Genomic DNA, 27481 nt, shown 5'->3' with positions numbered 1-27481 from the left:
GTTTTTCTGAAAGGAGAAGCCGTTATTTGAGATTTGTCAAAGTATTGTCAGAAGTGAGAACAGTGTTGCTGTTCTCTGTAGAATCTATACTTCGAAAGATAATTATGTTTTTGGAAAGTGTATGAATTTGATGAACTCCTTTTTGAGAAACGCACATGAGTTTCTCTGAAAAGAGAAGTCATTGTTTGCTATATGTCAAAATAGTGTTAGAAGTGAGAACAGTGTTCCTGTTCTCTGTGGAACCTTTACGTTCTACGGAAAGTGTATGAATTTGATGAACTGCTTTTGTGAGAAACGCACATGCGTTTCTCTAAAAAGAGAAGCCGTTGTTTGGTATATGTCAAAGTATTGTTAGAAGTGAGTACGGTGTTCCTTTTCACTGTAGAAGCTTTACTGTGAAAGATAAACACGTTCCTTTGAAAGTGTATGAATTTCATGAAATGCTTTGTGAGATACACACGTGTTTCTCAAATGAAAAGTTTTGTTATTCACTGCAGACGCTTTACTTTGAAAGAGAATCATCTTCTTTGAAAGTGTATGGATTTCATGAAATGCTTATTTTGAGAAACGCACAAGTGTATTTCTGTAAGGAGAAGCCGTTATTTGAGATTTGTCAAAGTATTGTCAGAAGTGAGAACAGTGTTGCTGTTCTCTGTAGAATCTATACTTCGAAAGATAATTATGTTTTCAGAAAGTGTATGAATTTGATGAACTCCTTTTTGAGAAACGCACATGAGTTTCTCTGAAAAGAGAAGTCATTGTTTGCTATATGTCAAAATAGTGTTAGAAGTGAGAACAGTGTTCCTGTTCTCTGTGGAACCTTTACGTTCTACGGAAAGTGTATGAATTTGATGAACTGCTTTTGTGAGAAACGCACATGCGTTTCTCTAAAAAGAGAAGCCGTTGTTTGGTATATGTCAAAGTATTGTTAGAAGTGAGTACGGTGTTCCTTTTCACTGTAGAAGCTTTACTGTGAAAGATAAACACGTTCCTTTGAAAGTGTATGAATTTCATGAAATGCTTTGTGAGATACACACGTGTTTCTCAAATGAAAAGTTTTGTTATTCACTGCAGACGCTTTACTTTGAAAGAGAATCATCTTCTTTGAAAGTGTATGGATTTCATGAAATGCTTATTTTGAGAAACGCACAAGTGTATTTCTGTAAGGAGAAGCCGTTATTTGAGATTTGTCAAAGTATTGTCAGAAGTGAGAACAGTGTTGCTGTTCTCTGTAGAATCTATACTTCGAAAGATAATTATGTTTTCAGAAAGTGTATGAATTTGATGAACTCCTTTTTGAGAAACGCACATGAGTTTCTCTGAAAAGAGAAGTCATTGTTTGCTATATGTCAAAATAGTGTTAGAAGTGAGAACAGTGTTCCTGTTCTCTGTGGAACATTTACGTTCTATGGAAAGTGTATGAATTTGATGAACTGCTTTTGTGAGAAACGCACATGCGTTTCTCTAAAAAGAGAAGCCGTTGTTTGGTATATGTCAAGGTATTGTTTGAAGTGAGTACGGTGTTCCTTTCCACTGTAGAAGCTTTACTGTGAAAGATAAGCACGTTCCTTTGAAAGTGTATGAATTTCATGAAATGCTTTGTGAGATACACACGTGTTTCTCAAATGAAAAGTTTTGCTATTCACTGCAGACGCTTTACTTTGAAAGAGAATCATCTTCTTTGAAAGTGTATGGATTTCATGAAATGCTTTTTTTGAGAAACGCACAAGTTTTTTTCTGAAAGGAGAAGCCGTTGTTTGAGAATTGTCAGAAGTGAGAACAGTGTTCCTGTTCTCTGTAGAACCTTTACTTTGAAAGATAATCATGTTCCTTGGAAAATGTATGAATTTCATGAAATGCTTTTGTGAGAAATGTACATGAGTTTCTCCGAAAGGGAAAGCCATTGTTTGAGATTTGTCAAAGTATTGTCAGAAGTGAGAACAGTGTTCCTGTTCTCTGGAGAATCTTTATTTCGAAAGATAATCACGTTCTTTGGAAAGTGTATGAATTTCAAGTAATGCTTCTGTGAGAAACGCACATGTGTTTCTCTGAAAAGAGAAGACGTTGTTTGCTATATGTCAAAGTAGTGTTTGAAGTGAGTACAGTGTTCCGTTTCACTGTAGAAGGTTTACTGTGAAAGATAATCACGTTCTTTGGAAAGTGTATGAATTTCAAGTAATGCTTCTGTGAGAAACGCACATGTGTTTCTCTGAAAAGAAAAGACGTTGTTTGCTATATGTCTAAGTAGTGTTTGAAGTGAGTAAAGTGTTCCGTTTCACTGTAGAAGATTTTCTGTGAAAGATAAACACGTTTCTTTGAAAGTGTATGAATTTCATGAAATGCTTTGTGAGATACACACGTGTTTCTCAAATGAAAAGTTTTGTTATTCACTTCAGACGCTTTACTTTGAAAGAGAATCATCTTCTTTGAAAGTGTATGGATTTCATGAAATGCTTATTTTGAGAAACGCACAAGTGTTTTTCTGAAAGGAGAAGCCGTTATTTGAGATTTGTCAAAGTATTGTCAGAAGTGAGAACAGTGTTCCTGTTCTCTGTAGAATCTATACTTCGAAAGATAATTATGTTTTTGGAAAGTGTATGAATTTGATGAACTCCTTTTTGAGAAACGCACATGAGTTTCTCTGAAAAGAGAAGTCATTGTTTGCTATATGTCAAAGTAGTGTTAGAAGTGAGAACAGTGTTCCTGTTCTCTGTGGAACCTTTACGTTGTATGGAAAGTGTATGAATTTGATGAACTGCTTTTGTGAGAAACGCACATGCGTTTCTCTAAAAAGAGAAGCCGTTGTTTGGTATATGTCAAAGTATGGTTAGAAGTGAGTACGGTGTTGCTTTTCACTGTAGAAGGTTTACTGTGAAAGATAAACACGTTCCTTTGAAAGTGTATGAATTTCATGAAATGCTTTGTGAGATACACTCGTGTTTCTCAAATGAAAAGTTTTGTTATTCACTGCAGACGCTTTACTTTGAAAGAGAATCATCTTCTTTGAAAGTGTATGGATTTCATGAAATGCTTTTTTTGAGAAACGCACAAGTGTTTTTCTGAAAGGAGAAGCCGTTATTTGAGATTTGTCAAAGTATTGTCAGAAGTGAGAACAGTGTTCCTATTCTCTGTAGAATCTATACTTCGAAAGATAATTATGTTTTTGGAAAGTGTATGAATTTGATGAACTCCTTTTTGAGAAACGCACATGAGTTTCTCTGAAAAGAGAAGTCATTGTTTGCTATATGTCAAAGTAGTGTTAGAAGTGAGAACAGTGTTCCTGTTCTCTGTGGAACCTTTAGGTTCTATGGAAAGTGTATGAATTTGATGAACTGCTTTTGTGAGAAACGCACATGCGTTTCTCAAAAAAGAGAAGCCGTTGTTTGGTATATGTCAAAGTATTGTTAGAAGTGAATACGGTGTTCCTTTTCACTGTAGAAGGTTTACTGTGAAAGATAAACACGTTCCTTTCAAAGTGTATGAATTTCATGAAATGCTTTGTGAGATACACATGTGTTTCTCAAATGAAAAATTTTGCTATTCACTGCAGACGCTTTATTTTGAAAGAGAATCATCTTCTTTGAAAGTGTATGGATTTCATGAAATGCTTTTTTTGAGAAACGCACAAGTGTTTTTCTGAAAGGAGAAGAGGTTATTTGAGATTTGTCAAAGTCTTGTCAGAAGTGAGAACAGTGTTCCTTTTCTCTGTAGAATATATACTTCGAAAGAAAATTATGTTTTTGGAAAGTGTATGAATTTGATGAACTCCTTTTTGAGAAACGCACATGAGTTTCTCTGAAAAGAGAAGTCATTGTTTCCTGTATGTCAAAGTAGTGTTAGAAGTGAGAACAGTGTTCCTGTTCTCTGTGGAACCTTTATGTTCTATGGAAAGTGTATGAATTTGATGAACTGCTTTTGTGAGAAACGCATCCGTTTCTCTAAAAAGAGAAGCCGTTGTGTGGTATATGTCAAAGTATTGTTAGAAGTGAGTACGGTGTTCCTTTTCACTGTAGAAGGTTTACTGTGAAGATAAACACGTTCCTTTGAAAGTGTATGAATTTCATGAAATGCTTTGTGAGATACACACGTGTTTCTCAAATGAAAAGTTTTGTTATTCACTTCAGACGCTTTACTTTGAAAGAGAATCATCTTCTTTGAAAGTGTATGGATTTCATGAAATGCTTATTTTGAGAAACGCACAAGTGTTTTTCTGAAAGGAGAAGCCGTTATTTGAGATTTGTCAAAGTATTGTCAGAAGTGAGAACAGTGTTCCTGTTCTCTGTAGAATCTATACTTCGAAAGATAATTATGTTTTTGGAAAGTGTATGAATTTGATGAACTCCTTTTTGAGAAACGCACATGAGTTTCTCTGAAAAGAGAAGTCATTGTTTGCTATATGTCAAAGTAGTGTTAGAAGTGAGAACAGTGTTCCTGTTCTCTGTGGAACCTTTACGTTGTATGGAAAGTGTATGAATTTGATGAACTGCTTTTGTGAGAAACGCACATGCGTTTCTCTAAAAAGAGAAGCCGTTGTTTGGTATATGTCAAAGTATGGTTAGAAGTGAGTACGGTGTTGCTTTTCACTGTAGAAGGTTTACTGTGAAAGATAAACACGTTCCTTTGAAAGTGTATGAATTTCATGAAATGCTTTGTGAGATACACTCGTGTTTCTCAAATGAAAAGTTTTGTTATTCACTGCAGACGCTTTACTTTGAAAGAGAATCATCTTCTTTGAAAGTGTATGGATTTCATGAAATGCTTTTTTTGAGAAACGCACAAGTGTTTTTCTGAAAGGAGAAGCCGTTATTTGAGATTTGTCAAAGTATTGTCAGAAGTGAGAACAGTGTTCCTATTCTCTGTAGAATCTATACTTCGAAAGATAATTATGTTTTTGGAAAGTGTATGAATTTGATGAACTCCTTTTTGAGAAACGCACATGAGTTTCTCTGAAAAGAGAAGTCATTGTTTGCTATATGTCAAAGTAGTGTTAGAAGTGAGAACAGTGTTCCTGTTCTCTGTGGAACCTTTACGTTCTATGGAAAGTGTATGAATTTGATGAACTGCTTTTGTGAGAAACGCACATGCGTTTCTCAAAAAAGAGAAGCCGTTGTTTGGTATATGTCAAAGTATTGTTAGAAGTGAATACGGTGTTCCTTTTCACTGTAGAAGGTTTACTGTGAAAGATAAACACGTTCCTTTCAAAGTGTATGAATTTCATGAAATGCTTTGTGAGATACACATGTGTTTCTCAAATGAAAAATTTTGCTATTCACTGCAGACGCTTTATTTTGAAAGAGAATCATCTTCTTTGAAAGTGTATGGATTTCATGAAATGCTTTTTTTGAGAAACGCACAAGTGTTTTTCTGAAAGGAGAAGAGGTTATTTGAGATTTGTCAAAGTCTTGTCAGAAGTGAGAACAGTGTTCCTTTTCTCTGTAGAATATATACTTCGAAAGAAAATTATGTTTTTGGAAAGTGTATGAATTTGATGAACTCCTTTTTGAGAAACGCACATGAGTTTCTCTGAAAAGAGAAGTCATTGTTTGCTGTATGTCAAAGTAGTGTTAGAAGTGAGAACAGTGTTCCTGTTCTCTGTGGAACCTTTATGTTCTATGGAAAGTGTATGAATTTGATGAACTGCTTTTGTGAGAAACGCATCCGTTTCTCTAAAAAGAGAAGCCGTTGTGTGGTATATGTCAAAGTATTGTTAGAAGTGAGTACGGTGTTCCTTTTCACTGTAGAAGGTTTACTGTGAAGATAAACACGTTCCTTTGAAAGTGTATGAATTTCATGAAATGCTTTGTGAGATACACACGTGTTTCTCAAATGAAAAGTTTTGTTATTCACTTCAGACGCTTTACTTTGAAAGAGAATCATCTTCTTTGAAAGTGTATGGATTTCATGAAATGCTTATTTTGAGAAACGCACAAGTGTTTTTCTGAAAGGAGAAGCCGTTATTTGAGATTTGTCAAAGTATTGTCAGAAGTGAGAACAGTGTTCCTGTTCTCTGTAGAATCTATACTTCGAAAGATAATTATGTTTTTGGAAAGTGTATGAATTTGATGAACTCCTTTTTGAGAAACGCACATGAGTTTCTCTGAAAAGAGAAGTCATTGTTTGCTATATGTCAAAGTAGTGTTAGAAGTGAGAACAGTGTTCCTGTTCTCTGTGGAACCTTTACGTTGTATGGAAAGTGTATGAATTTGATGAACTGCTTTTGTGAGAAACGCACATGCGTTTCTCTAAAAAGAGAAGCCGTTGTTTGGTATATGTCAAAGTATGGTTAGAAGTGAGTACGGTGTTGCTTTTCACTGTAGAAGGTTTACTGTGAAAGATAAACGCGTTCCTTTGAAAGTGTATGAATTTCATGAAATGCTTTGTGAGATACACTCGTGTTTCTCAAATGAAAAGTTTTGTTATTCACTGCAGACGCTTTACTTTGAAAGAGAATCATCTTCTTTGAAAGTGGATGGATTTCATGAAATGCTTTTTTTGAGAAACGCACAAGTGTTTTTCTGAAAGGAGAAGCCGTTATTTGAGATTTGTCAAAGTATTGTCAGAAGTGAGAACAGTGTTCCTATTCTCTGTAGAATCTATACTTCGAAAGATAATTATGTTTTTGGAAAGTGTATGAATTTGATGAACTCCTTTTTGAGAAACGCACATGAGTTTCTCTGAAAAGAGAAGTCATTGTTTGCTATATGTCAAAGTAGTGTTAGAAGTGAGAACAGTGTTCCTGTTCTCTGTGGAACCTTTACGTTCTATGGAAAGTGTATGAATTTGATGAACTGCTTTTGTGAGAAACGCACATGCGTTTCTCAAAAAAGAGAAGCCGTTGTTTGGTATATGTCAAAGTATTGTTAGAAGTGAATACGGTGTTCCTTTTCACTGTAGAAGGTTTACTGTGAAAGATAAACACGTTCCTTTCAAAGTGTATGAATTTCATGAAATGCTTTGTGAGATACACATGTGTTTCTCAAATGAAAAATTTTGCTATTCACTGCAGACGCTTTATTTTGAAAGAGAATCATCTTCTTTGAAAGTGTATGGATTTCATGAAATGCTTTTTTTGAGAAACGCACAAGTGTTTTTCTGAAAGGAGAAGAGGTTATTTGAGATTTGTCAAAGTCTTGTCAGAAGTGAGAACAGTGTTCCTTTTCTCTGTAGAATATATACTTCGAAAGAAAATTATGTTTTTGGAAAGTGTATGAATTTGATGAACTCCTTTTTGAGAAACGCACATGAGTTTCTCTGAAAAGAGAAGTCATTGTTTGCTGTATGTCAAAGTAGTGTTAGAAGTGAGAACAGTGTTCCTGTTCTCTGTGGAACCTTTACGTTCTATGGAAAGTGTATGAATTTGATGAACTGCTTTTGTGAGAAACGCATCCGTTTCTCTAAAAAGAGAAGCCGTTGTGTGGTATATGTCAAAGTATTGTTAGAAGTGAGTACGGTGTTCCTTTTCACTGTAGAAGGTTTACTGTGAAAGATAAACACGTTCCCTTGAAAGTGTATGAATTTCATGAAATGCTTTTGTGACAAATGTACATGAGTTTCTCCGAAAGGGAAAGCCATTGTTTGAGATTTGTCAAAGTATTGTCAGAAGTGAGAACAGTGTTCCTGTTCTCTGGAGAATCTTTATTTCGAAAGATAATCACGTTCTTTGGAAAGTGTATGAATTTCAAGTAATGCTTCTGTGAGAAACGCACAGTGTTGCTCTGAAAAGAGAAGACGTTGTTTGCTATATGTCAAAGTAGTGTTTGAAGTGAGTACAGTGTTCCGTTTCACTGTAGAAGGTTTACTGTGGAAGACAATCACGTTCTTTTGAAAGTGTATGAATTTCATGAAATGCTTTTGTGATATACACACGTGTTTCTCAAATGAGAAGTTTTGCTATTCACTGCAGACGCTTTACTTTGAACGAGAATCATCGTCTTTGAAAGTGTATGGATTTCACGAAATGCTTTTTTTTTTAGAAACGCACAAGTGTTTTTCTGAAAGGAGAAGCTGTTTTTTGAGATTTGTCAAAGTATTGTCAGAAGTGAGAACAGTGTTCCTGTTCTCTGTAGAATCTTTATTTTGAAAGATAATCATGTTCTTTGGAAAGTGTATGAATTTCAAGAAATGCTTCTGTGAGAAACGCACATGTGTTTCTCTGAAAAGAAAAGACGTTGTTTGCTATATGTCAAATTATTGATAGAAGTGAGAACAGTGTTCCTGTTCTCTGTGGAACCATTACTTGGAAAGATAATCATGTTCTTTTGAAAGTGTATGCATTTCATGAAATACTTTTGTGAGAAACGTACATGAGTTTCTCCGAAAGGAGAAGCTGAAGGCGTAAGTCACAAACAATGCCACACCAATTTGGAGTTATGATTATTCGGGTGGTATTTATTTAAAGGGGAAAAAACTTACAGATCACTGTCCCACGCAAGAGCCCTCTACGCAACCAGGAAAGGAGTCTAGTCGCAAGCGGAGCAGGAAGTGAAGAGAGCGAGGAGAGGGAAGTGGCCGCTTTTTTAAAGGGAGAGAAACCACGCCCCAGTGGGCTGGTACCTCCGCGGTGATACCTCCTTAGCGGAGGAGTGGGAGGACCTCCCGCAACACCTCCCCCTTTTGTTTAAATAAGAGAGTTCTAAACCTACTATGAAATTATATACAATAAGTACAAATATCCTATTCTAACTAGCTTAGGTCTTGTATAATAAATAACTTGGCCAAGTCATGAGAGAAAGTAACTACATTTATATAGTCTTCAACCCCATCAAAGATCTGAGAAGGGAAATAATGTTACCTGGGTAATTAGGAAGTTCAGTAGAACAAGTTCCAAAACATGCAACAAATTACAGAGACAACTAGCTACCTGGCAATCACCCAAAGTCACATTAGCAGCATTGAAACAACCAACTTTGGCTAAGGCCTAACATAACTGACATACCATTTTCTAAGGCAAGCAACTTTTCAAAACTATCTTACCCTGTCTTGGCAGGATATGACAGTCCTGTTTTATCCATTGATGCATGCTCTGTATCTTTGTCAGTTGTTGAGGTATGGGCATTTCTTTGCCCAAACGCCAGTTCTGCCAAAAAGAAAGGCTCCAGATGGAGTGTCTTTGGTCCTCAACATTCTCTCGGGAATAGAGTGGTGTTGCCAGGAGCAATTGTGTCTCACTACCACAAAACTCTGAGTTAGATTAAAGGCCATTTTCTACAGCTCTTTGAAGTAGTTGAAGATTATCTATCTATACTGAGTATAATCTCTATATATCTAAAGAACCTGATTAGTCTATTATAAATGACAAACTTAGATGACTATTAGTCTATATAATTCTCAATATCTATCTAACTTAAAGACTAAGACAATAAACGACTGTGAAACAAATGAGGACAATGACCTCCAAATATAAACAATGTACAAATATACATTGCAGTAGGTAAATATATATCAATACACAATCATTATATAAGTATCTTAATCAGAGGTAGAAATGTACACTGCAATATGGTAAATATATACAATATATATATATATATATCAATACAATATATGTCAATACATAAAAAAATGTTTTAAACAGAGGTAGAAACATGCATGCGTACAATAGTCAATATAATTTAACTTTGTATCAATATACAAGAATCTATACCAATGTATTTGTCTAAAAACAGTAACTCACAATTACAAATCTATTATCCCATCATCCCTCTTTTTTTTTTTCAAAATGATCCCTGAGTGTATAAAATTCCTCCCCCAACCCTCAATCGTATACTAATTATAATCAACCCCTAAATGATGTCCCTAAACCCAAGGGCAAGTTTTACTGGGAAAGGGGACGTCATCCTCTAGAATTACTTCCAGCTGTCATGGGGGCGACGTTCTTTCTGGGGGATCCTGTGAAAGTGAAATGATGGTTAAATTTCAAGATCAATGTCTTTTAAAATTGCCAATAGTCTCTGAGTATTTTGTGCAGGTCTGGCCAAAATGTTGTATAAGATGTGCACCATTTCAGCTAACCAAGTTGGAACTGTCTTGTGCAGCTGGTACCAAAAGCAGGTCTTGTAGTAGCGCTATCAGTATCATGATGTCATATCAACCAGGTGGAGTTGTTATGGGGCCCCATCTTCTTCCTGGAAACTTCAGATGTCACTTCAGGAAAAACTCATTGTTCATTATGAAAAACTTAAACATTAATCATATAGACATATATAGACATATATATATATATTCAATGAAAGACATGATAGATATATTCAATGAAAAGTATGATAGATATGAAGAAAAGCAAAGATGTTTTCTAAACTCATATTTCTTTCTGTCCCATATCATGGCTCTTGACATGAGACAGAAACTCCAGAAACTCTGGGTTTTTCTCTTACTAACAGGCTTGGAATTGGAGAGGGACTGAGCCAGACTCCAACTTCAAAACCAGCTTTATAAATTTAGAAATATGGTTTAATATTACTTACACAACCCATTCAGATTGTCTTGATATTTCCTATTGGGCAGGTATTTTTCCATCTGTCAGTATCCAAACATCCAGGGTCCCTTGAATTTCTCAAAGATGAATGTTTTCCTGTGGAGATAAGAACAGAACCCTGCCCCCATTCTATATGTTTTTCTTACCACCTGTATGAATATCATCGTTGTGGATGAGTTGTCATTTCTCCTTTCCAAGAGGTTTCTCCTCTTCAAATCGAAACTTTATTAATTTTGATGGTATCCACAATTTTCCTTCTCCTGTGGAAACAAGAGCAAAACCCCTTCCCCAACGTAGCACATCTCCTGGCTTCCACTGAGAGGTCAGCACATCTTTGAAATAAATCGGTTGATTTAGTTCAGCAGACTTTTCCATTATCCAATGTCTTTCTGCTGCTGTCGTTCCTTTCTCATTAGCGTTAAGAAAATTCAAGGTTAATAAAGCATTATGTAATCTATTTCTGGGGGTATTTTCAGTCCCTTTCTGTTTGTTCAGCATATCCTTTATAGTACGATTTGATCTTTCTATAACTGCCTGACCTATAGGATTATTTGGTATACCTGTAATGTGTTTTATATTATAATAATCAAAAAAGCGTTTCATTTTCTTAGATACATATGCTGGACCATTATCTGTCTTTATTTGCGCAGGTATACCCATGATGGCCATAACTTCCAATAAATGTGTGATTACTGAATCAGCCTTTTCTGAGCTCAGGGCAGTAGCCCATTGAAAACCTGAATACGTGTCTATGGTGTGGTGTACATATTTTAATTTACCAAATTCCATAAAGTGGAACACATCCATCTGCCAGATTTCATTTCTCTTAGTACCCTTTGGGTTACTCCCTGCAGGCAACGGTGTTTGGTTATAGAAAGAACAAGTAGGGCATCTCTTTATAATGTCCTTAGCTTGTTGCCAAGTAATGGAAAATTCTTTCTTTAGGCCTTTACTATTGACATGATGCTTCTTATGAAATTCCGAGGCCTGCAACACACTTCCAATCAATAATTGATCAATCTCAGCATTGCCTTGGGCTAGAGGACCAGGCAGACCTGTATGGGACCGGATGTGTGTTATGTACATCGGACAAAGCCTGTTCCTGATTATGTCTTGTACCTGGATAAACAATGAAGTCAACTCTGTGTCATCTGGTATAAATTCAGCGGTTTCAATATGCAAGATAACTCTTTCTGCATATTGTGAATCTGTAACTATATTAAGAGGTTCTTTAAAATCCCTTAGCACCATAAGAATGGCATATAATTCTGCCTTCTGGACAGAATTATAAGGGCTTTGTTCCACCTTACTCAATTCATCTGACTTGTAACCTGCTTTCCCTGATTTATTTGCATCAGTATAGAACGTATGGGCTCCAGTTATTGGAGCATCACGTACAATTCTAGGAAGAATCCAAGAAGTTCTTTTTATGAGATTAAGTCTATCACTTTTGGGATAGTTGCTATTAATTTCTCCCAAAAAGTTAGCACAAGCTCTTTGCCACGGTTCATTGTCTTCCCATAACTTTTTTATTTCTTCAGTAGTAAAAGGCACTATAATTTCTGCTGGGTCTATACCTGCTAGTTGACGAAGTCTCAGCTTACCTTTTATAATTAATTCAGAGACCTTTTCCACATAAGTTTTTAATTTTTTACTTGGTTTATTAGGTATAAATATCCACTCTAAAATAATATCTTCCCTCTGCATTAGAATCCCTGTAGGAGAAATTCTGGAAGGATGCAGCTAAGATTTGGGTTCACCCTATCCACATGTGCCTCCTGTAATTTTTCCTCAATCATTGTCAGTTCCTTTTCTGCTTCAGCTGTCAGTTCTCTTGGACTATTCAAATCTTTATCACCATCTAAGGTTTTGTTTAAATGAACTATTAGATCAGGTGTTATCCCAACAGCTGGTCGTAGACTGGAAATGTCTCCTAACAATCTTTGGAAGTCATTAAGAGTCTTTAACCGGTCTCTCCTAATTTGTGCCTTTTGCGTTTTAATTTTCTCTAACCCTATTCTGTAACCTAGGTAATTAATAGAATTTCCTCTTTGAATCTTTTCAGGGGCAATTTGTAATCCCCACCTAGGCAAGACTTTCTTTACTTCTTCAAACATCCTTTCTAAAGTATCTTTATTTGAATCAGATAATAAGATGTCATCCATGTAATGATAAATGATGGACTTGGGGAATTGTTTACGAATTATTTCCAATGGCTTACTTACAAAATATTGGCACAGTGTAGGACTATTGAGCATACCCTGTGGGAGGATAGTCCACTGATATCTCCTATTAGGCTGAGAATTATTATAAGTAGGCACTGTGAAGGCAAATTTTTCTCTATCCTTTTCTTGTAACGGTATAGTGAAAAAACAATCTTTCAAATCAATAACTATAAGAGGCCATCCTTTTGGTAACAGAGAAGGCAAAGGAATTCCAGATTGTAGTGGGCCCATAGGTTGAATTACTTTGTTGACAGCTCTTAGATCTGTCACCATTCTCCATTTACCAGATTTCTTTTTTTACAACAAACACAGGAGAATTCCAAGGGCTGGTTGATTCTTCAATATGGTGAGCATCTAGTTGCTCTTGCACCAGCTGTTCCAATGCCTGTAGTTTATCTTCAGCTAGAGGCCATTGTTTGGTCCATATTGGCTTCTCAGTTAGCCATTTTAAAGGTAGGGCCGTTGGTACCTCTAAAGGTTTGGTATTTGCTGTATGTTCTTGTACAGCCTGAATGGCTGGTGACCTTTTTCCATAATACCTCATCATATCCTTCCCAGAATTATGAGTTCCTGGAAATACAGGAATGTTAATCTGGGTATTCCATTGCTGTAGCAGGTCACGGCCCCATAAATTTATGGCAATATTGGCTATATATGGCCTTAGTCTTCCTATTTGCCCTTCGGGCCCTATGCATTCAACCCATCTTGTGCTTTGTTTTACACGAGATAGGGTTCCAATTCCCAGGAACTGAACATCTACCTCTTGAAGAGGCCAATTCGGATGCCAAGATTCTGGGGTAATGATACTTACATCCGCACCTGTGTCTAATAAGCCTTCAATAAAAGTGCCATTTATACAGACTCTTAGCTTTGGTCTTTGATCATTAATAGAAGTCTGCCAAAATATACGTTTACTCTGTCCTATTGGGTTTTTTGACTCATCCTCCACACGTAATTCTTCATTTAGACCACTATTACTTTTTACAGCAGAAATTGGAGCTTTTAATTTTCTTGGTGAGGCACGTTCTCCACTGTGACTGGGAATGACTGGGCCACTGTTGGCTTGGGGGCCTGCGAGAGGCCCCCCAAGGAGTTTCCCGATGATATCGGATTGCCCAGTCTGTCTGTTGTTGACCTACATTCGTTGGACCAATGCCTGCCTTTACCGCATCTCCTACATATACCTGAAGGCCGAGGTCTCCTATTTTTGTCATTCCCAGAAGAGATATTATTCCTAGAAATTCTTTGCCTGCAATTCCTTTGCAAATGTCCTAATTTACCACAATTAAAACACCTGGCAGTTTGATGTCTCCTCATTGCTTTGGAAATCGCTTCTCCTACCCAAGATTCATCATTATAGCTAAACGTCTCAACATTCATCGTATGCTGAATCCATTCATCCATAGGTGCTGATCTAGACTTTAAAGGCCCAATTATCTTTTTGCATTCTATGTTTGCATTCTCAAAAGCTAGAGATTCAAGAAGTATTCGTCTAGCTTCTGGGTCTGTTACCCCTATGTCCAGAGCCTTAATTAATCTTTGCAAAAAGTCAATAAAGGGTTCTCTCTGTCCCTGCCTAATTCTGGTATATGATTCAACCCTTTTTGCTGGATCTTGTATCCTATTCCAAGCATTTAAAGCTGCTTGGTGACATAGACACAGTACTTCATCGTCATCAAGAGCTTGGACCTGTGGATCAGCATATTCTCCTGTACCAAGAATTTGATCTTGGGAAACCTCAATACCTTTTGCTCTTCCTTGCTGTTCCATATGTTTGGATTCTTCTCTGAAATAAATTCCAAACATCAAGGAAGGTCCATTATCTAAAACTGCAGACACTAACTGATGGAAATCATGGGGAGTAGCTCTAGCATTAGAAGCCCAAGTCCTTATCATTTCCTTTACATATGCATTGTGCAAGCCAAAATTAACAACAGCTTGCTTAATTTCTTTCAGATCATTCATTGCTATTGGCGTCCATCTAGCTTCTCTGACTCCCTTTGAGCCTTTAGAAGTTGATGCTTTTTCAGAATTAAGTATAGGGTATGTCGCTAGAACCCTGGGTAAGCCAGTTCTAATAGCTGGTGGAGGCATTGTATCCTGTCCTTGTGCCTCCTTACTCTGTTCACCAGCTGCAATAATTTCCCCAATCTTTTCAAATCTTTTTATCATTGTCTCTCTTAAATCCTGAATCTCCTGACCTGTATATATTTCCAGTGATTTCACTGAGGTATCAATTTTTTGGTCCCCATTCTGCACCTGTGATTCCAAAGCTTTAATTTTTTCCTTCAAAGATAACATGTCCTCCTTAAACTTTTCTTGTATATCATGTAGATTCCCATCTTGGAGGTACATTCTGTCTGTTACCTTATCAAAACTTTGTGATAAAGTCTGAACGTCAAACTCAACAGCCTGAACCCTTTCAGGTAACTTTCTAATACCCTTGGATATGGAATCAATTTTGTCTGTCATAGTATCCACTTGTTCAGATAACCTCTGATTTTCAATAATTTTAATCCTGTCAATTAGTTGTTCATTATTAGTTCGTAAAGATTCAATCGTTCTTAGGAGTGCCATATTCTTCTGTTCATTATTAGTACGTAAAGATTCAATCGTTCTTAGGAGTGCCATATTCTTCCTTAATGATAGAATATGGAAAAGAAAACTGAAGGCTAGTAACAAGCAAATTAAGGTATCCCCATAATCATATAAACCTTGTATGATGTAATTCATTGTATTAGTAAATATAAATTTACTAATCCATTGTATTAGTGAAAACAAAGCAGTAAAATTTGCGTTAGAAACAAAAACTGCAATATTACCTATTATCCAGCAGGTGGCACGGTTGCAGAGTCGCGGTGAAAACATGGTCCTGTTTCAGTGCCTTAGTAGATGTTAAAAACTGGAAAATGCAAGTTTCTCAACAAAGTAAATGTAATTAAATCAATTCCTGAGACTGAACAAGTCACCCTGAGGGGTTGCAGCTTTCAGCAACCACGTGCTCTGGTTCGTGCCACTTAAGAGCTGTACTTGCAAGGGAGTTTTAAAAATGACTCAGAAAAGCCGGGCGGTGGTGGCGCACGCCTTTAATCCCAGCACTCGGGAGGCAGAGGCAGGCGGATCTTTGTGAGTTCGAGGCCAGCCTGGTCTACAAGAGCTAGTTCCAGGACAGGCTCCAAAACCACAGAGAAACCCTGTCTCGAAAAACCAAAAAAAAAAAAATGACTCAGAAAAGAGCAAACCACGCGGCCAGAGACTACGCGGGCCTGTGGAGTTTAAATCCACGTGGGGAGTCCAAGGCCGCTGGCCGCTGAGGAAGGCAGGGCTCCCGCCAAGCCGAACTAGAGCCCGCCAAGCCCGCGGCCGCCAAGCCGAACTTGCAGCTGCGAGTGGGGAAAGCAGAGGTTCTAAAACAAAACGTTGGGTGCAAAAATGAAGGCGTAAGTCACAAACAATGCCACACCAATTCGGGGTTATGATTATTAGGGTGGTATTTATTTAAAGGGGAAAAAACTTACAGATCACTGTCCCAGGCAAGAGCCCTCTACGCAACCAGGAAAGGAGTCTAGTCGCAGGCAGAGCAGGAAGTGAAGAGAGCCAGGAGAGGGAAGTGGCCGCTTTTTTAAAGGGAGAGAAACCACGCCCCAGTGGGCTGGTACCTCAGCGGAGATAGGCTGGGAGAGTGGGAGGACCTCCCGCAACAAGAAGCCTTTGTTTGAGATTTGTCAAAGTATTGTCAGAAGTGAGAACAGTGCTCCTGTTCTCTGTAGAATCTTTATTTCGGATGATAATCATGTTCCTTGGAAAGTGTATGAATTTCAAGAAATGCTTCTGTGAGAAACGCACATGTGTTTCTCTGAAAAGCGAAGCCTTTGTTTGCTATATGTCAAAGTAGTGTTAGAAGTGAGAACAGTGTTCCTATTTTCTGTAGACCCTTTACGTCCAACGATAATCCTGTTCCTTGGAAAATGTATGAATTTCATGAAATGCTTTTGTGAGAAACGTACATGAGTTTCTCCGAAAGGAGAAGCCGTTGTTTGAGATTTGTCAAAGTATTGTCAGAAGTTAGAACAGTGTTCCTGTTCTCTGTAGAATCTTTATTTCGGATGATAATCATGTTCCTTGGAAAGTGTATGAATTTCAAGAAATGCTTCTGTGAGAAACACACATGTGTTGCTCTGAAAAGAGAAGACGTTGTTTGCTATATGTCAAAGTATTGTTAGAAGTGAGAACAGTGTTCCTGTTCTCTGGAGAACCTTTACTTTGAAAGATAATCATGTTCTTTTGAAAGTGTACGAATTTCATGAAATGCTTTTGTGAGAAAGGCACATGTGTTTTTCTTAAAGGAGAAGCCGTTATTTGAGATTTGTCACAGTATTGTTAGAAGTAGGAACAGTGTTCATGTTCTCTGTAGAATCTTTACTTCGAAAGATAATCATGTTCTATGGAAAGTGTATGAATTTGATGAACTGCTTTTGTGAGAAACGCACATGCGTTTCTCTAAAAAGAGAAGCCGTTGTTTGGTATATGTCAAAGTATTGTTAGAAGTGAGTACGGTGTTTCTTTTCACTGTAGAAGGTTTACTGTGAAAGATAAACAAGTTCCTTTGAAAGTGTATGAATTTCATGAAATGCTTTGTGAGATACACATGTGTTACTCAAATGAAAAGTTTTGTTATTCACTGCAGACGCTTTACTTTGAAAGAGAATCATCTTCTTTGAAAGTGTATGGATTTCATGAAATGCTTTTTTTGAGAAACGCACAAGTGTTTTTCTGAAAGGAGAAGCCGTTATTTGAGATTTGTCAAAGTATTGTCAGAAGTGAGAACAGTGTTCCTATTCTCTGTAGAATCTATACTTCGAAAGATAATTATGATTTTGGAAAGTGTATGAATTTGATGAACTCCTTTTTGAGAAAGGCACATGAGTTTCTCTGAAAAGATAAGTCATTGTTTGCTATATGTCAAAGTAGTGTTAGAAGTGAGAACAGTGTTCCTGTTCTCTGTGGAACCTTTACCTTCTATGGAAAGTGTATGAATTTGATGAACTGCTTTTGTGAGAAACGCATCCGTTTCTCTAAAAAGAGAAGCCGTTGTTTGGTATATGTCAAAGTATTGTTAGAAGTGAGTACGGTGTTCCTTTTCACTGTAGAAGGTTTACTGTGAAAGATAAACACGTTCCTTTGAAAGTGTATAAATTTCATGAAATGCTTTGTGAGATATACACGTGTTTCTCAAAAGAAAAGTTTTGCTATTCACTGCAGATGCTTTACTTTGAAAGAGAATCATCTTCTTTGAAAGTGTATGGATTTCATGAAATGCTTTTTTTGAGAAACGCACAAGTGTTTTTCTGAAAGGAGAAGCCGTTGTTTGAGAATTGTCAAAGTATTGTCAGAAGTGAGAACAGTGTTCCTGTTCTCTGTAGAATCTTTATTTCGAAAGATAATCATGTTCCTTGGAAGTGTATGAAATTAAAGAAATGCTTCTGTGAGAAAAGCCCATGTGTTTCTCTGAAAAGAGAAGACGTTGTTTGCTATATATCACAGTATTGTTAGAAGTAAGAACAGTGTTCCTGTTCTCTGTAGAACCTTTACTTCGAAAGATAATCATGTTCCTTGGAAAATGTATGAATTTCATGAAATGCTTTTGTGAGAAATGAACATGAGTTTCTCCGAAAGGGAAAGCCATTGTTTGAGATTTGTCAAAGATTTGTCAGAAGTAAGAAGAGTGTTCCTGTTCTCTGGGAATCTTTATTTCGAAAGATAATCACGTTCTTTGGAAAGTGTATGAATTTCAAGTAATGCTTCTGTGAGAAACGCACATGCGTTTCTCTGAAAAGAAAAGACGTTGTTTGCTATATGTCTAAGTAGTGTTTGAAGTGAGTACAGTGTTCTGTTTCACTGTAGAAGATTTACTGTGAAAGATAAACACGTTCCTTTGAAAGTGTATGAATTTCATGAAATGCTTTGTGAGATACACACGTGTTTCTCAAATGAAAAGTTTTGTTATTCACTGCAGACGCTTTACTTTGAAAGAGAATCATCTTCTTTGAAAGTGTATGGATTTCATGAAATGCTTTTTTTGAGAAACGCACAAGTGTTTTTCTGAAAGGAGAAGCCGTTATTTGAGATTTGTCAAAGTATTGTCAGAAGTGAGAACAGTGTTGCTGTTCTCTGTAGAATCTATACTTCGAAAGATAATTATGTTTTTGGAAAGTGTATGAATTTGATGAACTCCTTTTTGAGAAACGCACATGAGTTTCTCTGAAAAGAGAAGTCATTGTTTGCTTTATGTCAAAATAGTGTTAGAAGTGAGAACAGTGTTCCTGTTCTCTGTGGAACCTTTACGTTCTACGGAAAGTGTATGAATTTGAAGAACTGCTTTTGTGAGAAACGCACATGCGTTTCTCTAAAAAGAGAAGCCGTTGTTTGGTATATGTCAAAGTATTGTTAGAAGTGAGTACGGTGTTCCTTTTCACTGTAGAAGCTTTACTGTGAAAGATAAACACGTTCCTTTGAAAGTGTATGAATTTCATGAAATCCTTTGTGAGATACACACGTGTTTCTCAAATGAAAAGTTTTGTTATTCACTGCAGACGCTTTACTTTGAAAGAGAATCATCTTCTTTGAAAGTGTATGGATTTCATGAAATGCTTTTGTTGAGAAACGCACAAGTGTTTTTCTGAAAGGAGAAGCCGTTATTTGAGATTTGTCAAAGTATTGTCAGAAGTGAGAACAGTGTTCCTATTCTCTGTAGAATCTATACTTCGAAAGAAAATTACGTTTTTGGAAAGTGTATGAATTTGATGAACTCCTTTTTGAGAAACGCACATGAGTTTCTCTGAAAAGAGAAGTCATTGTTTGCTATATGTCAAAGTAGTGTTAGAAGTGAGAACAGTGTTCCTGTTCTCTGTGGAACCTTTACTTAAATTTCATGAAATGCTTTTGTGAGAAACGCACATGTGTTTCTCTAAAAAGAGAAGCCGTTGTTTGGTATATGTCAAAGTATGGTTAGAAGTGAGTACGGTGTTCCTTTTCATTGTAGAAGGTTTACTGTGAACGATAATCACCTTCTTTTGAAAGTGTATGAATTTCATGAAATGCTTTTGTTAGAAACGCACAAGTGTTTTTCTGAAAGGAGAAGCCGTTATTTGAGATTTGTCAATGTATTGTCAGAAGTGAGAACAGTATTCCTGTTCTCTGGAGAATCTTGATTTCGAAAGATAATGATGTTCTTTGGAAAGTGTATGAATTTCAAGTAATCCTTCTGTGAGAAACGCACATGTGTTTCTCTGAAAAGAGAAGACGTTGTTTGCTATATGTCAAAGTAGTGTTTGGAGTACAGTGTTCCGTTTCACTGTAGAAGGTTTACTGTGAAAGATAATCACGTTCTTTTGAAAGTGTATGAATTTCGTGAAATGCTTTTGTGATATACACACGTGTTTCTCAAATGAGAAGTTTGGCTATTCACTGCAGACGCTTTACTTTGAAAGAGAATCATCTTCTTTGAAAGTGTATGGATTTCATGAAATGCCTTTGTGAGAAACGCACATGTGTTTCTCTGCAAAGAGAAGCCGTTGTTTGCTATATGTCAAAGTATTGATAGAAGTGAGAACAGTGTTCCTGTTCTCTGTAGAATCTTTACTTCGAAAGATAATCATATTCTTTGGAAAGTGTATGAATTTGATGAACTGCTTTTGTGAGAAACGCACATTTGTTTCTCTGAAAAGAGAAGCCGTTGTTTGGTATATTTCAAAGTAGTGTTAGAAGTGAGTACAGTGTTCCTTTTCACTGTAGAAGGTTTACTGTGAAAGATAATCATGTTCTTTTGAAAGTGTATGAATTTGATGAACTGCTTTTGTTAGAAACGCTCATGTGTTTCTCCGAAAAGAGTAGCCGTTGTTTGCTATATGTCAACGTAGTGCTAAAAGTGTGAACAGTGTTCCTGTTCTCTGTAGACCCTTTACATCCAACGATAATCATGTTCCTTGGAAAATGTATGAATTTCTTGAAATACTTTTGTGAGAAACGTACACTAGTTTCTCCGAAAAAGAAGCCGTTGTTTAAGATTTGTCAAAGTATTGTCAGTAGTGAGAACAGTATTCCTGTTCTCTGGAGAATCTTGATTTCGAAAGATAATGATGTTCTTTGGAAAGTGTATGAATTTCAAGTAATCCTTCTGTGAGAAACGCACATTTGTTTCTCTGAAAAGAGAAGCCGTTGTTTGGTATATTTCAAAGTAGTGTTAGAAGTGAGTACAGTGTTCCTTTTCACTGTAGAAGGTTTACTGTGAAAGATAATCACGTTCTTTTGAAAGTGTATGAATTTCGTGAAATGCTTTTGTGATATACACACGTGTTTCTCAAATGAGAAGTTTTGCTATTCACTGCAGACGCTTTACTTTGAACGAGAATCATCTTCTTTGAAAGTGTATGGATTTCATGAAATGCTTTTTTGAGAAACGCACAAGTGTTTTTCTGAAAGGAGAAGCCGTTATTTGAGATTTGTCAAAGTATTGTCAGAAGTGAGAACAGTGTTCCTGTTCTCTGTAGAATCTTTACTTCGAAAGATAATTATGTTCTTTGGAAAGTGTATGAATTTGATGAACTGCTTTTGTGAGAAAAGCACATGTGTTTCTCTGAAAAGAGAAGTCGTTGTTTGCTATATGTCAAAGTAGTGTTAAAAGTGTGAACAGTGTTCCTGTTCTCTGTAGACCCTTTACGTCCAACGATAATCATGTTACTTGGAAAATGTATGAATTTCGTGAAATACTTTTGTGAGAAACGTACACTAGTTTCTCCGAAAAAAGAAGCCGTTGTTTAAGATTTGTCAAACTATTGTCAGAAGTGAGAACAGTGTTCCTGTTCTCTGTAGAATCTTTATTTCGGATGATAATCATGTTCCTTGGAAAGTGTATGAATTTCAAGAAATGCTTCTGTGAGAAACGCATATGTGTTTCTCTGAAAAGAGAAGACATTGTTTGCTATATGTCAAAGTATTGTTAGAAGTGCGAACAGTGTTCCTGTTCTCTGTAGAACCTTTACTTTGAAAGATAATCATGTTCTTTTGAAAGTGTATGATTTTCATGAAATGCTTTTGTGAGAAACGCACATGTGTTTCTTTGAAAAGAGAAGCCGTTGTTTGCTATATGTCAAAGAAATGTTAGAAGTGAGTACAGTGTTCCGTTTCACTGTAGAAGGTTTACTGTGAACGATAATCACCTTCTTTTGAAAGTGTATGAATTTCATGAAATGCTTTTGTGAGATACACACGTGTTTCTCCAATGAGAAATTTTGCTTTTCACTGCAGACGCTTTACTTTGAAAGAGAATCATCTTCTTTGAAAGTGTATGGATTTCATGAAATGCTTTTTTGAGAAACGCACAAGTGTTTTTCTGAAAGGAGAAGCCGTTATTTGAGATTTGTCAAAGTATTGTCAGAAGTGAGAACAGTGTTCCTGTTCTCTGTAGAATCTGTACTTCGAAAGATAATTATGTTCTTTGGAAAGTGTATGAATTTGATGAACTGCTTTTGTGAGAAACGCACATGTGTTTCTCTGAAAAGACAAGTCGTTGTTTGCTATATGTCAAAGTAGTGTTAAAAGTGAGAACAGTGTTCCTGTTCTCTGTAGACCCTTTACGTCCAACGATAATCAAGTTCCTTGGAAAATGTATGAATTTCTTGAAATACTTTTGTGAGAAACGTACACTAGTTTCTCCGAAAAAGAAGCCGTTGTTTAAGATTTGTCAAAGTATTGTCAGTAGTGAGAACAGTATTCCTGTTCTCTGGAGAATCTTGATTTCGAAAGATAATGATGTTCTTTGGAAAGTGTATGAATTTCAAGTAATCCTTCTGTGAGAAACGCACATTTGTTTCTCTGAAAAGAGAAGACGTTGTTTGCTGTATGTCAAAGTAGTGTTTGGAGTACAGTGTTCCGTTTCACTGTAGAAGGTTTACTGTGAAAGATAATCACGTTCTTTTGAAAGTGTATGAATTTCGTGAAATGCTTTTGTGATATACACACGTGTTTCTCAAATGAGAAGTTTGGCTATTCACTGCAGACGCTTTACTTTGAAAGAGAATCATCTTCTTTGAAAGTGTATGGATTTCATGAAATGCCTTTGTGAGAAACGCACATGTGTTTCTCTGCAAAGGGAAGCCGTTGTTTGCTATATGTCAAAGTATTGATAGAAGTGAGAACAGTGTTCCTGTTCTCTGTAGAATCTTTACTTCGAAAGATAATCATATTCTTTGGAAAGTGTATGAATTTGATGAACTGCTTTTGTGAGAAACGCACGTGTGTTTCTCTGAAAAGAGAAGCCGTTGTTTGCTATATGTCAAAGTAGTGTTAGTCACAAGTGAGATCAGTGTTCCTGTTCTCTGTAGAACCTTTACTTCCAAAGATAATCATGTTCCTTGTAAAATGTATTATCTTTATTTCGGATGATAATCATGTTACTTGGAAAGTGTATGAATTTCAGGAAATGCTTTTGTGAGAAACGCACATGTGTTTCTCTGAAAAGAGAAGCCGTTGTTTGGTATATGTCAAAGTAGTGTTAGAAGTGAGTACAGTGTTCCTTTTCACTAAAGAAGGTTTACTGTGAAAGATAATCATGTTCTTTTGAAAGTGTATGACTTTCAAGAAATGCTTCAGTGAGAAACGCACATGTGTTTCTCTAAAAAGAGAAGACGTTGTTTGCTATATGTCAAAGTATTGTTAGAAGTGTGAACAGTGTTCCTGTTCTCTGTAGACCCTTTACGTCCAACGATAATCATGTTACATGGAAAATGTATGAATTTCTTGAAATACTTTTGTGAGAAACGTACACTAGTTTCTCCGAAAAAGAAGCCGTTGTTTAAGATTTGTCAAAGTATTGTCAGTAGTGAGAACAGCATTCCTGTTCTCTGGAGAATCTTTATTTCGAAAGATAATGATGTTCTTTGGAAAGTGTATGAATTTCAAGTAATCCTTCTGTGAGAAACGCACATTTGTTTCTCTGAAAAGAGAAGACGTTGTTTGCTATATGTCAAAGTAGTGTTTGGAGTACAGTGTTCCGTTTCACTGTAGAAGGTTTACTGTGAAAGATAATCACGTTCTTTTGAAAGTGTATGAATTTCGTGAAATGCTTTTGTGATATACACACGTGTTTCTCAAATGTGAAGTTTGGCTATTCACTGCAGACGCTTTACTTTGAAAGAGAATCATCTTCTTTGAAAGTGTATGGATTTCATGAAATGCCTTTGTGAGAAACGCACATGTGTTTCTCTGCAAAGAGAAGCCGTTGTTTGCTATATGTCAAAGTATTGATAGAAGTGAGAACAGTGTTCCTCTTCTCTGTAGAATCTTTACTTCGAAAGATAATCATATTCTTTGGAAAGTGTATGAATTTGATGAACTGCTTTTGTGAGAAACGCACGTGTGTTTCTCTGAAAAGAGAAGCCGTTGTTTGCTATATGTCAAAGTAGTGTTAGTCACAAGTGATATCAGTGTTCCTGGTCTCTGTAGAACCTTTACTTCCAAAGATAATCATGTTCCTTGTAAAATGTATTATCTTTATTTGGGATGATAATCATGTTCCTTGGAAAGTGTATGAATTTCAGGAAATGCTTTTGTGAGAAACGCACATGTGTTTCTCTGAAAAGAGAAGCCGTTGTTTGGTATATGTCAAAGTAGTGTTAGAAGTGAGTACAGTGTTCCTCTTCACTGTAGAAGGTTTACTGTGAAAGATAATCATGTTCTTTTGAAAGTGTATGACTTTCAAGAAATGCTTCAGTGAGAAACGCACATGTGTTTCTCTATAAAGAGAAGACGTTGTTTGCTATATGTCAAAGTATTGTTAGAAGTGTGAACAGTGTTCCTGTTCTCTGTAGACCCTTTACGTCCAACGATAATCATGTTACTTGGAAAATGTATGAATTTCTTAAAATACTTTTGTGAGAAACGTACACTAGTTTCTCCGAAAAAAGAAGCCATTGTTTAAGATTTGTCAAAGTATTGTCAGTAGTGAGAACAGTATTCCTGTTCTCTGGAGAATCTTTATTTCGAAAGATAATGATGTTCTTTGGAAAGTGTATGAATTTCAAGTAATCCTTCTGTGAGAAACGCACATTTGTTTCTCTGAAAAGAGAAGCCGTTGTTTGGTATATTTCAAAGTAGTGTTAGAAGTGAGTACAGTGTTCCTTTTCACTGTAGAAGGTTTACTGTGAAAGATAATCATGTTCTTTTGAAAGTGTATGAATTTGATGAACTGCTTTTGTTAGAAACGCTCATGTGTTTCTCCGAAAAGAGTAGCCGTTGTTTGCTATATGTCAACGTAGTGCTAAAAGTGTGAACAGTGTTCCTGTTCTCTGTAGACCCTTTACATCCAACGATAATCATGTTCCTTGGAAAATGTATGAATTTCTTGAAATACTTTTGTGAGAAACGTACACTAGTTTCTCCGAAAAAGAAGCCGTTGTTTAAGATTTGTCAAAGTATTGTCAGTAGTGAGAACAGTATTCCTGTTCTCTGGAGAATCTTTATTTCAAAAGATAATGATGTTCTTTGGAAAGTGTATGAATTTCAAGTAATCCTTCTGTGAGAAACGCACATTTGTTTCTCTGAAAAGAGAAGACGTTGTTTGCTATATGTCAAAGTAGTGTTTGGAGTACAGTGTTCCGTTTCACTGTAGAAGGTTTACTGTGAAAGATAATCACGTTCTTTTGAAAGTGTATGAATTTCGTGAAATGCTTTTGTGATATACACACGTGTTTCTCAAATGAGAAGTTTTGCTATTCACTGCAGACGCTTTACTTTGAACGAGAATCATCTTCTTTGAAAGTGTATGGATTTCATGAAATGCTTTTTTGAGAAACGCACAAGTGTTTTTCTGAAAGGAGAAGCCGTTATTTGAGATTTGTCAAAGTATTGTCAGAAGTGAGAACAGTGTTCCTGTTCTCTGTAGAATCTTTACTTCGAAAGATAATTATGTTCTTTGGAAAGTGTATGAATTTGATGAACTGCTTTTGTGAGAAAAGCACATGTGTTTCTCTGAAAAGAGAAGTCGTTGTTTGCTATATGTCAAAGTAGTGTTAAAAGTGTGAACAGTGTTCCTGTTCTCTGTAGACCCTTTACGTCCAACGATAATCATGTTACTTGGAAAATGTATGAATTTCGTGAAATACTTTTGTGAGAAACGTACACTAGTTTCTCCGAAAAAAGAAGCCGTTGTTTAAGATTTGTCAAACTATTGTCAGAAGTGAGAACAGTGTTCCTGTTCTCTGTAGAATCTTTATTTCGGATGATAATCATGTTCCTTGGAAAGTGTTCAAGAAATGCTTCTGTGAGAAACGCATATGTGTTTCTCTGAAAAGAGAAGACATTGTTTGCTATATGTCAAAGTATTGTTAGAAGTGCGAACAGTGTTCCTGTTCTCTGTAGAACCTTTACTTTGAAAGATAATCATGTTCTTTTGAAAGTGTATGATTTTCATGAAATGCTTTTGTGAGAAACGCACATGTGTTTCTTTGAAAAGAGAAGCCGTTGTTTGCTATATGTCAAAGAAATGTTAGAAGTGAGTACAGTGTTCCGTTTCACTGTAGAAGGTTTACTGTGAACGATAATCACCTTCTTTTGAAAGTGTATGAATTTCATGAAATGCTTTTGTGAGATACACACGTGTTTCTCCAATGAGAAACTTTGCTTTTCACTGCAGACGCTTTACTTTGAAAGAGAATCATCTTCTTTGAAAGTGTATGGATTTCATGAAATGCTTTTTTGAGAAACGCACAAGTGTTTTTCTGAAAAGAGAAGCCGTTATTTGAGATTTGTCAAAGTATTGTCAGAAGTGAGAACAGTGTTCCTGTTCTCTGTAGAATCTGTACTTCGAAAGATAATTATGTTCTTTGGAAAGTGTATGAATTTGATGAACTGCTTTTGTGAGAAACGCACATGTGTTTCTCTGAAAAGACAAGTCGTTGTTTGCTATATGTCAAAGTAGTGTTAAAAGTGAGAACAGTGTTCCTGTTCTCTGTAGACCCTTTATGTCCAACGATAATCAAGTTCCTTGGAAAATGTATGAATTTCTTGAAATACTTTTGTGAGAAACGTACACTAGTTTCTCCGAAAAAGAAGCCGTTGTTTAAGATTTGTCAAAGTATTGTCAGTAGTGAGAACAGTATTCCTGTTCTCTGGAGAATCTTGATTTCGAAAGATAATGATGTTCTTTGGAAAGTGTATGAATTTCAAGTAATCCTTCTGTGAGAAACGCACATTTGTTTCTCTGAAAAGAGAAGACGTTGTTTGCTGTATGTCAAAGTAGTGTTTGGAGTACAGTGTTCCGTTTCACTGTAGAAGGTTTACTGTGAAAGATAATCACGTTCTTTTGAAAGTGTATGAATTTCGTGAAATGCTTTTGTGATATACACACGTGTTTCTCAAATGAGAAGTTTGGCTATTCACTGCAGACGCTTTACTTTGAAAGAGAATCATCTTCTTTGAAAGTGTATGGATTTCATGAAATGCCTTTGTGAGAAACGCACATGTGTTTCTCTGCAAAGGGAAGCCGTTGTTTGCTATATGTCAAAGTATTGATAGAAGTGAGAACAGTGTTCCTGTTCTCTGTAGAATCTTTACTTCGAAAGATAATCATATTCTTTGGAAAGTGTATGAATTTGATGAACTGCTTTTGTGAGAAACGCACGTGTGTTTCTCTGAAAAGAGAAGCCGTTGTTTGCTATATGTCAAAGTAGTGTTAGTCACAAGTGAGATCAGTGTTCCTGTTCTCTGTAGAACCTTTACTTCCAAA

The sequence above is a fragment of the Microtus oregoni genome, unplaced genomic scaffold (assembly GCF_018167655.1).
Source record: "Microtus oregoni isolate MIOR12 unplaced genomic scaffold, Mior012 000035F_ref0000213, whole genome shotgun sequence".
NCBI classification, from domain to species: Eukaryota; Metazoa; Chordata; class Mammalia; order Rodentia; family Cricetidae; genus Microtus; species Microtus oregoni.
This window is presented reverse-complemented; position numbering follows the sequence as displayed.